This window comes from Pinus tabuliformis, chromosome 8 (assembly GCF_031772625.1).
Source record: "Pinus tabuliformis cultivar Carrire ecotype Pingquan chromosome 8, CPIR1, whole genome shotgun sequence".
Classification (NCBI taxonomy): Eukaryota; Viridiplantae; Streptophyta; class Pinopsida; order Pinales; family Pinaceae; genus Pinus; species Pinus tabuliformis.
Window position 1 is genome coordinate 42,212,582 of NC_142294.1, and position 13,673 is coordinate 42,226,254.

Here is a 13,673-nt window from a genome sequence, read left to right on the forward strand (position 1 = left end):
AGAGATTTGATCTCTCTTGACGATTGAAAGATTCGGGGTTAAGATGAATCTAGACTGATTATTCACATTTTCTATCATTCAACATTATTACATTGTCACTTTGCATTCAAAATTTTCATTTCATTATTAAAAGTATTTATAGTTTTTATCATCTTAACAAACTAAGGTAATCAAACAAATTTAAAATTAAATTGACCAAATTAATCTCACACATATTTAACATATTTAAAATAATTAAAATAATTAAATGTTTAACAAATTTTGTATGATTGTGCACCACTGAAACCGACCTAGATTTATGTTAACCCGGGATCAGGGATCAAATCTCTTAAATGCAAACCTTCCTTCAAATTTTACACTCAAAAAAGAGATTTACATTCTCATCAATAAATACATATCAACATTCTTAGAGCCGTGAGTTCAACAGAGACGTTAATTTGCCCAGGCTCAACAGAAACTTTCATTTCCCAGGCTGCAGGTCCGCTTTCTGTTCTTACCTTTCGTGGTATCGTCTGAGCTGCACGGGAAGACCTAAGTCGATCGATTGATGTCACTCTGGTTAACACTTGTCTCGGAGATATTCTAATCAGGACTTCTTTTTGCCAACTAGCGGATTGATCTGTCCATTAACGGATCGACTTCAACTTTGGCGCTTTGGGGTAAGTATTTTACAGGTTCTGGTTTCTTACAGCGTCTTTTGAGTTTGCATCCGTCCAGATTTGAACGTTTAATTCGGTTAATGGTATTGTACTTCATGATCATCCGATTGCCGGACTTAGGTTCTCCGTTTGATTCCCGTGGCTGGTGACGCATAAAGGCTTAATGGGCGGTGATTACTATCTATGATTTTAATTGGCATTTCGTGGGGATTCATTTCAAGTCCCAAATTGGCCCTTTTTTTCAGTTTTACATGATTGGATGTATGCGTTGGTCTGGGTAGGAAGTCCATCACGACCAAGCCGTGTAGAATCTCTTGTTACATCTTATATCTTACAGGCTTCTGAAGGTGTTTGACCTGCGGGAGTTGGGAATTGGTTTTCATCGGTCGACAAAGGATTGAACACATTAAACACACGTGGGATAAGTCATATTAGTGTAAACAGGATACTTCAATCTTTCATCAGCTTTACCATTCTATCAGTTAAACCTATCATAACTTAGTTCTTAAACCAGCAGTGGGACAACTATCACTGCCTGCAATCTGCAAACGCAAGTTGACACATCATTATTATTCAAGGAAAACTAAGTCACTTGGAATTACCCGCTGGTGATTGGAATTACCTGCTGGTGATTCGTAAGTGTTAAAATTGGCAACTAGGTTCAAACTTCATATGGGTCACTTTATTCATAGCTGATAATATTTTCCTAGATTCCTCTTGTCGAGAAGTGTAGGATTGATCTAAAGATCATCCGATTCCGATAAGTATTTATGGAGATATGAATTTATCTTGATTATGGAATAATTATCAAGCCGACCAGCAACTCATGTAGGTTCAGAAGCCCAACAGACGCATCTATTCATCATCAACATTTGTATATAAATACAGGAGGCCTTTTCCTCATTTGGACACTCACTCTCATCACATCTCTCTCTCTTTCTTGCGCAGAAAAGAGGCTCTTCTCCTACTGCGCAGAAAGGGACTCTTCTCTCACACGTGTGGAAGGAAGGACGCAGAATTTAGGGCTGCAACTGTAGATCGGAAGTTTGACCAGCATTGACCATCAGACTCTCTCTCAGAACTGCGCTGTAGGTGGAACTGACTCTTCTCAGAAGGCTGTACATTTTGGTGAAGGAATCAAGGCAATCCGATGGTCGGTTTGCAAGATATTGTCTGCCCTAGTTTAGGGCTGATCTAGGGTTTGTTGCTGCTAATGCAAATCAGATTTTTGTACTATTTCTCTCTGCTGAATTATTGAAGGTAAAAGAAGATTTGATCAAAGGGTTTTCCCATATTGGGGTTTGTCCCTGGCTAGCCGCCACATCTTGTGTCTCTTGTCTTGGCTTGTTTTCTGTCGATCGGTTAATGTTCTATCTGCACTTTACTTAATGTACATGTGATTGCTAATCTGTGGATAATAATAATAAAATGAAGTAAACTACTCTAAGCATAGAACATACGATAACTTAACATGGTATCAGAGTTGAGGTGAAGACAAAGCCCAAGTAAGAGTAAGAGCAATCACAAAGAGAAGATTGGCAGGCTATCCAAAAAGAATTCATGTGGTCTTCAACACACTTCCCTGCTGAAGACAAGCTCCGTGAAAAGTTTGACTACCACGGATGGAAGATGTCTCTCGATCTAACATTAGAAGAACAGGAAGTGTTGGACCATGTGATAGGCGGAATCGCTGAACCTCCATTAAATGCATCTGCTGCTGCTAGCAACAAATGGACCAAGGGGGAAGTAAAAGCTAAAAAGATCATCCACGACTCTATCGACAAACGTTTGGTGGCCTACATCTCTGATCTGAACACCTCCAAGGAAATCTACGATGGATTGGTGAGTTTATTTAAAGTTAATGATGCAAATCAAGTTTTGTTTCTTAGAAATAAGCTGAAGGAAGTTAAGAAGGGCAAAGATGAGAGCATGCAAACATATTTCTTGAGAATCACCGAGATCAAGAACGATCTCCTATCTATTGGAGAAATTATTACTGATAGGGAAATGGCACTCTCAACCCTTGGAGGATTACCATCCGAATGGTACGTGTTTAGGACTACTCTTCTCAACAATAACGTAATTCCTGGTTTCGAGGAATTAATGGCAAGATGCATTCAATAAGAAACAAGGATAGAAGAGCAAGAAATGCCCATGCCTAAAGGTCTTGCTGTTGCCTTTTCTTCTCATGCTAAGAAAGGAAATAATTCCGGGACTAAATAAAAAAGAAAGGTTGGACCTAAGGGTGGAAGAAAAGGACGATGTTACATTTGCGATAAAGCAGGTCATTATGCAAGGGAATGCCCTGATAGAAGGAACTCTCACCAGGACGACGATCAAAATCCCTCTCATGGCAATCAAAGGAGTGGAAAATCTAATAGCAGAGGTAAAAGGAGTGATGGAAATCAAGGAAGAGGACAACCATTCAAGAAGGCTAAAAATTCCAGGTATGAATCTAACACTGTTGACAATAAACAGGAAGAATATTATCTACCAGCTGCTCTATCTACCTCTGCTCCTCCTGAATCACTGAGAAATTGGCTTATTGATAGTGGTGCCTCAAGGCACTTCACTGGTTACAAAGAAGTTCTCCATAATCTGATAGATAAATAAAATAACCTGGAAATTGTCCTTGGAGATAATATGAAATATCCCGTGAAAGGTGTAGGCAATGTCTCTCTTAAATTGAATCAAGGTAATACGATCCACTTACAGGATGTATTATATGTACCTGACCTCAAAAAGAACCTGGTGTACATCTCGGCAATGGAAGACAAAAGCTGCAAGGTGACCTTCAGCAATGGCAAGATACGTGTATGGAAAAACAATGCTAAAGATGACTTCACTCTTGGGTTTTGAGTTGATTCATTATATTAGGTCGGTGGAAGTCCGCTAGGTGTCATGTCTTGTGACTTATCTCTTCAGTTTGAACTTTGGCATCGAAGGTTTGCCCACCTTCATTATAAAGCTCTACCCGATGTAAGACAAATGGTGACAGGGATGCCCGAATTCCAAGTAGAGAAAGAAGGTGTATGTCCGGGACGTGGCGAAGGAAAGCTCAAAAGGGGACCATTCCCCTCAAGCCAAAGCAAGACCTCCAATATATTACAGTTGGTTCACTCAGACATATCTGGTATGATGCCTGTGAACTCATTGGGAGGATATTCATATTACCTTACTTTTATAGATGACTATTCTCGAAAGACTTGGATATATTTCTTGAAAAAGAAGGATGAAGTGTTCTCTTGGTTTCGACACTTCAAAGCCTTGATTGAGAATCAAACCGAAAATAAGATCAAGATCTTAAGGACTGATAATGGGACTGAATATGAATCTAACGAGTTTCATGACTTTTGTAAAGAGGTTGGCATTAAGAGGGAGACTACTACACCATATACTCCTGAACAGAATGGTGTGGCGGAAAGGAAGAACCGTACGATTGTGGAAGCTGTCCGTGCCATGCTCCATGATCAAAGACTTCCGAAGTTTCTATGGGCCGAAGCTGCAAGCACCGCCGTATATGTACAAAACCGATGCCCTCATCAAGCATTGGGTTCAAAGACTCCTGAAGAAATGTTCACCGATAAGAAACTTGACGTATCTCATTTTAGAATTTTTGGAAGCCCTGTATATTTTCATGTGCCGAAAGAGAAAAGGAATAAATTGGGTGCATCTGGAAAGAAAGGAATCTTCGTGGGCTATGGTGAAAATACTAAGGGCTATAGAATCTATGTAGCCGGTCAAAGGGAAGTCGTGATTAGTCATGATGTCACCTTTGACAAAGATATGGCTCTTAGCAAGGTGAACAATCTTCCTACTTTAAGGAGCTCTCAAGAAGCTGACACCAGGGAACCAAAAGAAAAAGATGATGTAACAATGCCCGATGTGGATGAACCCATGGATCCTATTGATCCACCTGAGCCTTCCTCTTCTAAGAAGAGGCCCTCTTGGCTTAGGGGGCTACTCGATGATGCTGAAGGACACACTGCACCCCGAGGAACCTTCCATGAAAGTAAGAAACCTAACAGGTATCAGGGATACCTGACCATCATGAGCACGATCATACAAAATGAGCCTTCATCATTCTCAGATGCCGTCAAGCATCAAGTATGGAAGGATGCTATGACCGAAGAATATGAGTCTATTATGAAGAATGATGTCTAGGAAGTAGTTCCCAGACCCCAGGACAAGACAATTGTCACTTCTAAATGGCTTTACAAGATAAAGCATGCAACAGATGGAAGTACGGAAAAGTATAAGGCTTGTTTTGTTGCTCGTGGCTTCTCCCAGAAGGAAGGTATAGACTATGACGAGATATTTGCACCTGTTGCCAGATATACCACCATCCGCTTGATCATAGCCCTTGTGGCTTCACAAGGATGGAACCTACATCAAATGGATGTCAAGACCACGTTCTTGCAATGGTTCGATCAAAGAAGAGGTCTATGTGGAGCAACCCAAAGGATTTGAGATTTATGATCGAAAATCTCATGTATGCAGGTTGAAGAAGGTTCTGTATGGGCTGAAGCAAGCACCCCGAGCATGGTATGAGAGGATTGATAGCTCCTTGATGAAGCTGGGATTCACTAGGAGTGAAGCCGATCCTAACCTTTACTTTAAGGTTGAAGATGACAAACCTCTCATACTGGTGCTGTATGTGGATAACCTCTTTCTAACAGGTGCAGACCCTCTCATTCACAAATGTAAGAGGGAGTTGGCTTCTGAATTTGAAATGAAGGACCTAGGACTGATGCACTATTTCCTAGGACTTGAAGTCTGGCAGAAGCCAAGGGAAATTTTCCTATCTCAAGGAAAATATGTGGTGAAGATATTGGAAAGATTCGGTATGGTGGACTGCAAGCTCGTAACTACCCCGATGGAGTTTGACTTCAAGAAGTTAAGTGGTAGTGCTGCTAGACCTGTTTTATGGAATGCCACTGAGTATCGGCAACTCGTTGGAGCATTAATGTTCTTAGTGAACTCCCGTCCAGACATATGCTTTGCAGTCAACACATTGAGTCAACATATGGTTGAACCTCACCACATACATTGGATTGGTGCCAAGAATCTGTTAAGATATCTTCGTGGCACAATTACATATGGGTTAAGATACACTGCCAGAGATGTGAGACTACTTGGATACACTGATGCTGATTGGGCAGGCAGTGTGGTGGATCGTAAGAGCACTTCCGGGTGCTGTTTCTCCTTGGGATCTGCTTCGATATCCTAGATGAGCAGGAAGCAGAAGTTGGTGGCTTTGAGCACCGCCAAGGCAGAGTATATTGCTGCTAGCATGGTCACTTGTGAGACAATCTGGTTAAGAAAGCTCTTCAATGAGCTGTTTGGATTTACATTGGATACCACCGTGATCCTGTGTGATAACCAGAGTGGGATTCGTTTATCAGAGAATCTCGTATTTCATGATCGCTCCAAGCATATCGATATCAGGTACCACTATATTCGAGATATGGTGCAGCGGGGAGCTATAAGGCTCCAACATATCGGTACAGATGAACAGGTCGCCGACATTCTGACAAAGCCCCTAGGAAAGGTCAAATTTTTGACTTTCCGAGAACGACTTGGTGTCGTTCAGAAACCCTTTGATGAGGGTCCTGTATGATGTATGGAGCTCTTGGAGCTCCGGGGGCGCGGGGTACTTCTTGGAGCGACATATGACCACAGGGTGACTCACCATCCCCTGGTGGTGTACATGTACAGGGTAAAAGAATCAAAACTTTCCCTGTGACACCCCGTGGCGACTATGTAACAGGATGATCAGTTCTCCTGTGAGGTCTGGATGATGTGTTCTCCATGACGATTGTGTAGTAGGATGATCAGTTCTCTTGTGAGGTCTGGATGATGTGTTCTCCATGACGATTGTGTAGCGGGATGATTAGTTCTCCTGTGAGGCCTGGATGATGTGTTCTCCATGGCGATTGTGGAACAGGATGATTTGCTCTCCTGTGGGCCAGGATGATTAGTTCTCCGTGGCATCCACTGGACAGGATGATTCGCTCTCTTGTGGACAGGATGATTAGTTCTCCTGTCGAGGCATCCTACCCATGCAGTCTGGGACTCATGGGAATTACCTCTCATCTGTTCAATGAGCAGGGAAATGAGGATAGGGACCATAGTAGTATCGATGGACGCATCGCTGTATCTACCGTACTCCCTATGCTAGGATGATCTTCATTGATCTAGGTCAATGATATTGGTCTGGGACTAGTGGTAGGAGTTGTACCCACTATGACACTGACTTCGGGTCGGTTGAGGACTGGTTTGGGACCAGTGGTACACACTCTGAGACTGACTTTGAGTCAGTGGAGGATGGTATGATACATCCTCGATCACTTCTTCTTCTTCATAATTCGAGTAGAGCAGAACAAAGCAGAGCAGAGCAGATCAACACAAGGCAGAACAGAGCAGGGGTCAAGCTGTACAGGGCAGTGCATTTGATGGATGAATAGTAGCGACAAATTGCTGATGAAGTTCTCCCTAGTTGAGAGGGAGTGTTAAAATTGGCAACTAGGGCCAAACTCCATGTGGGTCACCTTATTCATGGCTGTTAATATTTTTCCTAGATTCCTCTCATCGAGAGGTGTAGGATTGATTTAAGATCATCCGATTCCGATAAGTATTTATGGGGATATGAATTTATTTTGATTATGGAATAATTATCAAGCCGACTAGCGACTCATGTAGGCTCAGAAGCCCAACAAACGCATCTATTCATCATCAACATTTGTATATAAATACAGGAGGTCTTTTCCTCATTTGGACACTCTCTCTCATCACATCTCTCTCTTTCTCCTGCGCAGAAAAGAAGCTCTTCTCTTACTGCACAGAAAGGGACTCTTCTCTCACACGTGTGGAAGGAAGGACGTAGAATTTAGGGCTGCAACTGCAGATCGGAAGTTTGACCAACGTTGACCATCAGACTCTCTCTTAGAACTGCGCTGTAGGTGGAACTGACTCTCCTCAGAAGGCCGTACATTTTGGTGAAGGAATCAAGGCAATCCGACGGTCGGTTTGCAAGATATTGTCTACCCTAGTTTAGGGCTGATCTAGGGTTTGCTGCTGCTAATGCAAATCAGATTTTTGTACTATTTCTCTCTGCTGAATTATTGAAGATAAAAGAAGATTTGATCAAAGGGTTTCCCCATATTGGGGTTTGTCCCTGGCTAGCCACCACATCTTGTGTCTCTTGTCTTGGCTTGTTTTCTGTCGATTGTTTAATGTTCTATCTGCACTTTACTTAATGTACATGTGATTGCTAATCTGTGGATAATAATAATAAAAAGAAGTAAACTGCTCTAAGCATAGAACATACCATAACTTAACAGTAACGGTGCAAGTTCTTGCTCCTGCCAGATGCCTCTGACTCTCGGGCTGTTAATCTCTTTCCTTTCCTTACATCGACCTCATAGCCAAAGAGAAGCAGTTTTAGGGCATACTCCAAGCCCAATTTTAACATTTTGCATAACAAGATTTTAGACAAATAAAATGTTTCCTTAAATTTTTTTAAACAAGATCACATATATGCATTTCATTTAATTAAAAAAAAGAAAGACAAGATGCAAGCAGAGCAACCACTGAAAAAATAAACTCGACAACTAGAATCTGCCACATCAAAGTTCAAACATGTCGTATGTTGGTAGTGTTGGCATTGATGTCAAATGGTTATGAAGACAAGCATCAAGTCAGATGGCTATGAAGGCAAGCAACATGTTAAATGGTTATGAAGGCAATCAACATCTTAAATTAATGATCCTTATCCATGACAACGGCTTTAATATAAATGAACACAAGAAGTGACAGTAGAGGAAGTGACTTGACAACATAAGAATAAACAATGTTTTAACTCAGATCAGCAATATTTAAACTTAGATGAGCAATGTTTGTGATGTTGTTTGGTTCATAAGCAAAGTAAGTACATGGGAACTGAAGAACTTTTTATTTCCATTGAATATGAATATTATTATCAGCATTCAGTATGATATATGTTGAGTTTACATTGCAAGAAGGCACTATATAGTGCAATAATATACGCTGAATTTACATTTCCAAGCCATATAGTGCAATCATTATTGCTGGCTTGTATTATTCCAGTTTTTCAAATATTACAAGGTCCATTTGTCTTGACTTGATCTTCAAATTCAGAAATGAAGAGATAGACCACAAAGAGCCTTGGAATACAAAGAGACAACCTTTCACTTCAGATTCCTACATTGTAATACAAATAGTCAACAAACTATGCATATAAAAAGATTTGTTTTGAATGATAGTGCTGCTAGTGAATTTGAATTTTTGTGAGAACTTTTTTATGAAATGCTTGGCAAAGAGGGAGAGGAAGTGGAGCATATGTGAAGCAGAATTGAGGAGGAAGAGCAAAAGATAAGCAATTGCCAAGAGAGCAGAGACATAGTACAAGACATAGCTTGAGAAAATAAGAATTCATAACTAAAGACTTGGTAACCTAGCATATTAAAGCTTTTATGTATCAGGGGATTGTTGTCTCCTTTTAGGTAGTAGCCTGAAAAAGAGTAGGTCAGAGCTTTGTAGAAGATGGAGTAGGAGCTTCCTAGCAAGTTGTGGCTTGCAAAAGAAAATTGAGGTAGCAGTTTGCAAAAAATTGATGTAAAAGAGGGAGTAGGTGCTTGCCTTTACATCACAACAACCAAAATTCGTGGTTTTTCTCTTTATGGGTTTATAAATTTGCCAATATATCAAAGAAATGGTGAAAAGGCTGAACACATATATAAATCTGCTAATTGATTAAAGAAAGAGTTATAAGGCTACATTTATTTTTTGAAATTGGTCATTTAAAAGACACAATTAGGAAGCATTGGAATTAAACTAAGAGCTTGAATTTCTAAGGTTCACTGTTAGCAAATGAAGACAACCCTACTATTACTATAACTATTATACATATATATGCAAAGAAAGCAATTAGCGTTATTGGCATCAACTGAGAGATAAGAGATAAATAAGCAACAAAGGCTATGACATCAACTGAGAAAGATATCAACCTCAAGGGGAGCAGAGCTTGTGCACATAACACAAAAGAGAGAAACATTTTTCATTTATAGAAGTAACCACATTAGCATTCATGTATGGTCACTTGGTGCATTCAATGTGAATGACAATCAAAACCAACAATTGATCTCAAAAAATGTATATCTAACGCAAAGATTTCACAGACTATATACTTAGAGACCTCATAAATGATATATGCAGAGATTTCAGAGACTATGTACACAAAGAGTAGATGTTCAATGCAAAAACCTCAGGGAATGATTCCAACGCAAAGACTAGATCAAGGAACCTCTAAGACATGAGAGATAAATCAATGAACAAGTCAAGCGAGCTCTGTGTGTGAGCTCGAGCTCTCTGTGGCTGGGCTAAAGCAAATGTAAAAAGTAATTGACATTCTAATTCGAATTGGATCATTATATTGTTTGTCATCCATCTCGATGCATTTGGAGTGGAAAAAGTGGAGGAATCAGCTCACGGGACCGTTTTTACCAGCGGGACCCAGTTTGGCGAAACAAGGTCCGAAACCTTCCGGGAGTGTTTTGAGGCATCAAACGATGTTTTTTTGGGGTAAAACTTTGCCGCTCAAGCGCAACACCTTTTCATGCTATTCTACGAACAAAGAGCTTTCCAACAACGCAAAAATCGCGTCAATCGGAGTTCATATGCAAAAGTTATGCCACTCAAAAGTTGACCTCTCTGTTTTCACACCTATAGTTCAGGAGGATGTCGCATCAGCCCCCATTATTCATGGAAGAGGGGCTAGACACGTGTTTATGATGTAAAAGACTCTAAAAGAGTTTATTTTCTAACTCTAGTTAAGAGTTGATGTAGTCAAATGTAACCACTAGTAGGCTATCGCACTGTGTTATAACCGGGCCACTAGGAGGAAGAGGATTCCATTCTTTCAAGAGCATTTTGTTCCATAGTTGAGCAAAGTTAGCCAGGAGAGATAGGAGGTAGAGCACACAGAGAGGATCTGTGCACCATAGCAGCCCACGGGCCACAAACATTATTTTTTTGTATCTGTAACCATATTTTGAAACAGAGAAAGAGAGCGAAGCGGCCTCACCTTCCAGCTGGGTTTTCTCCTGAAAGGGTTTCCCAGAGAGCATATATTGTGTATTATGTGTGTGTGGGATTATTTTGTCGTTCTCTACTTTTCTGCTTGATTTAATTTTACATGCATGCACTAATTACAGTTAATTTTACAGATCTAGAAATTAAATAAAACTGTAATAGTGTAGAATCTCAGATTTTTAATATAATATTATTAGATTTGTTGTGACGAACTGTCTAGTGGAATATCCACGGCAATTTACAAATCATTTGGTATCAGAGTGGGTTTCTTTGGGTATTTTGTGGAGATTGCAGGGATCTAGATCGGCGAGGCCGAAAATCGTAAAACCCTAATCATGGGCGACAAATATGTAAACGGACCTCGTGAGGTGAGGTTTTTGTAGCTTGAAGAACAAGTTGCAGATATAAACCGCAATGTCAACCTCCTCATGGCGGCCCTAAGCAATAAAATGGGGATATTTGGAGAAGGGGGTTCGAATGCAAAGGAAAAATTAGAAGGGGGATTGGGAGATCAGGAAGACGCAGATAACCAGTCGAAGAAAGAACTCGGAAAAGATCAACCCAGGTCGAGTGTCGTGAGCCAATCCCTGCTTAAAGTGGAAGCAAAAGTTGATATCAAGCCATACCACAGTGAAATCGACGCTCTGAAGCTGAACCACTGGTTGCAGCAACTGGAAGTTTATTTTAGTGTCCATCAGATCGAGGAAGGGCAGAAGATCTCATTCGCGTAGCTGAAATTAGAGGGCCATGCACTGACTTAGTGGGAGAGCCACACGGAAACCTTGAGGTTGGAGGGAGAACCTCCAGTGACTAAGTGGGAGGATTTCAAAACCCTCATTAAGTCACAGTTTTATCCCATTGGGTACGTGGAAGACCAGTGGATCCGGTGGCATTACTTCAGGCAAAAGCTGGGCCAAAGTGTGCAGGAGTACACCATAGAATTCAGAAAGATGGCTATAATGTTGGGTATCTCTCCAAAGAACCCAGATGTACTCCTCAAGTATTTTGGGGGTTTGCACTGCCATCTGCATGAGCAAGTGATGTTGTTCAAGCCCAAAACGGTGGACGAGGCTTGTGTACAGGCACAATACCTGGATTGAAGCAAAATGAACAACAAGACGCTTCTAAGGATGGGAAGAAGAAGCAAAAAGGTGGAAAAGATAAAAAGACGGCAGCCACAACACACCAGTGCAAAGATCCTAGCAACCACTGCAACCACTACAACATTGATGGCCATATAGAGGAGAAGTGCTAGAAGTTGCATCCAAAGCTAAACCCGAAGAACAAGAAGAAATATAATAAGAAGAAGAATCTCATGGTCATTGATTCAAGCAACCAAGTTGAAAGCAACTCATACATGGATGAGAAGATCGTCTGTACATCAGTGCAGAAGGAGGTGAATTTGAGTAGCCTTTAGGAATAGGAAGAGAAAGAAATGACCAAACTCTTCCATGTAAAGATATAGGTCAAGAAGACGAAGATTGATGCTCTGTTTGACTCAGGATTGCAGGCAAATCTCATTGCAGCAGATCTAGTCAAGAAGTTGGGGCTGGAAGTTTGTGATCATCCAAACCCATATCCACTAGGATGGGTACATAAGGATGCAGAGTTGAAGGTAACAAAACAATGTAAAATTAGATTTGCTATCAATGTTGATTTTATTGATGAAGTAGATTTGGATGTGGTTCCCCTTGATGTATGTGGAGTCGTGTTTGGGAGTCCATACATGTACATGCGTGATGCAATATTCATGAGGAGAGCTAACCAGTACCGACTCATCAAGGATGGAAAATCATTCATCATCAACGCGCACAAAGGCAAGTCGAAAATTTCACTAGTAAGTGCCAACCAAGCCAAGAAATTGATCAGTTCCAGCAAGAAGTATGTTTTATTGTTTTTAAGAGAAAATCAATCTGTAGAGGAGTCAATAAGAGGCAAGGCATCCCTAGAGGGGTGTACTAAGAAACAAAAACAGCAATTGGAGGAGTTGTTACAGGCATACAAGGATGTGTTTTGAGAGCCTAAAGGGCTACCCCCTAAGAGAGAAGTGGAGCATGAGATCCAGCTATTGCTAGACTCCCCATTGCCAAATATTGGGCTGTACAGGCAGTCTGTTATAGAAGCAAGTGAGGTGAAGAAATAGTTGCAGTATCTGTTGGAACAGGGTGTCATTCGACTAAGTACATCACCATGTGGGTGACCTATCATCATTGTGCCAAAGAAGGATGGGACGTGGCAGATGTGTATAGATTACAGGGCGTTGAACAAATTCACGCTCAAGAACAGATACCCCTACTCAGGATAGATGATCTGCTAGATCAGTTGCAGCAAGCAAAGTATTTCACCAAGCTGGACTTGAAGTCTGGATATCACCAGGTTCGAGTCAAAGAAGAAGATACATGGAAGACCGCCTTCAAAACCAGGCAAGGTTTGTATGAGTGGTTAGTTATGCCATTTGGCCTATGTAATGCACCAACTACATTTATGAGATTAATGAATGATGTACTGTGCCCTTTTATAGATTCATTTGTTATTGTCTATTTGGATGATATACTGGTATATAGTGCTACCTGGGAGGAGCATATTTCACATTTGACGCAGGTGCTGGAAACATTGAAGAAGCACCAGCTGCTAGCAAATCTCATGCAAGTTTGTGCAATAGTCCTTGGTGTATTTGGGATATGTGATTGGTGGAGGAGAATTGAAGATAGATCCTTCCAAGATGGAGGCCATCATGAAATGGCCAATGCCTACTAATGTTACTGAAGTTAGGAGTTTCATTGGACCAACACAGTACCTGAGGAAATTCATGGCCTCGTTTTTAGCAGTAGTAACACTGCTCCACGCCATAACAACAAGTGGCAAGAGTTTCCAGTGGGAAAAGGGCAACAAAAGGCTTTC

The 13,673-nt window shown here is 40.9% G+C and overlaps 1 protein-coding gene across 1 annotated transcript in view; it reads left to right on the forward strand.

The window, feature by feature from the left end:
• Positions 1 to 367: 367 nt before the first annotated feature.
• The window catches only part of LOC149234034 (E3 ubiquitin-protein ligase hel2-like), a 233,542-nt gene continuing 220,236 nt past the window's right edge, over positions 368 to 13,673 (forward strand). The window contains exon 1 of the mRNA XM_089371723.1: positions 368 to 659. The gene's annotated coding sequence lies outside the window, so the exon portion shown is untranslated. The remainder of the gene's footprint in view (positions 660 to 13,673) is intronic.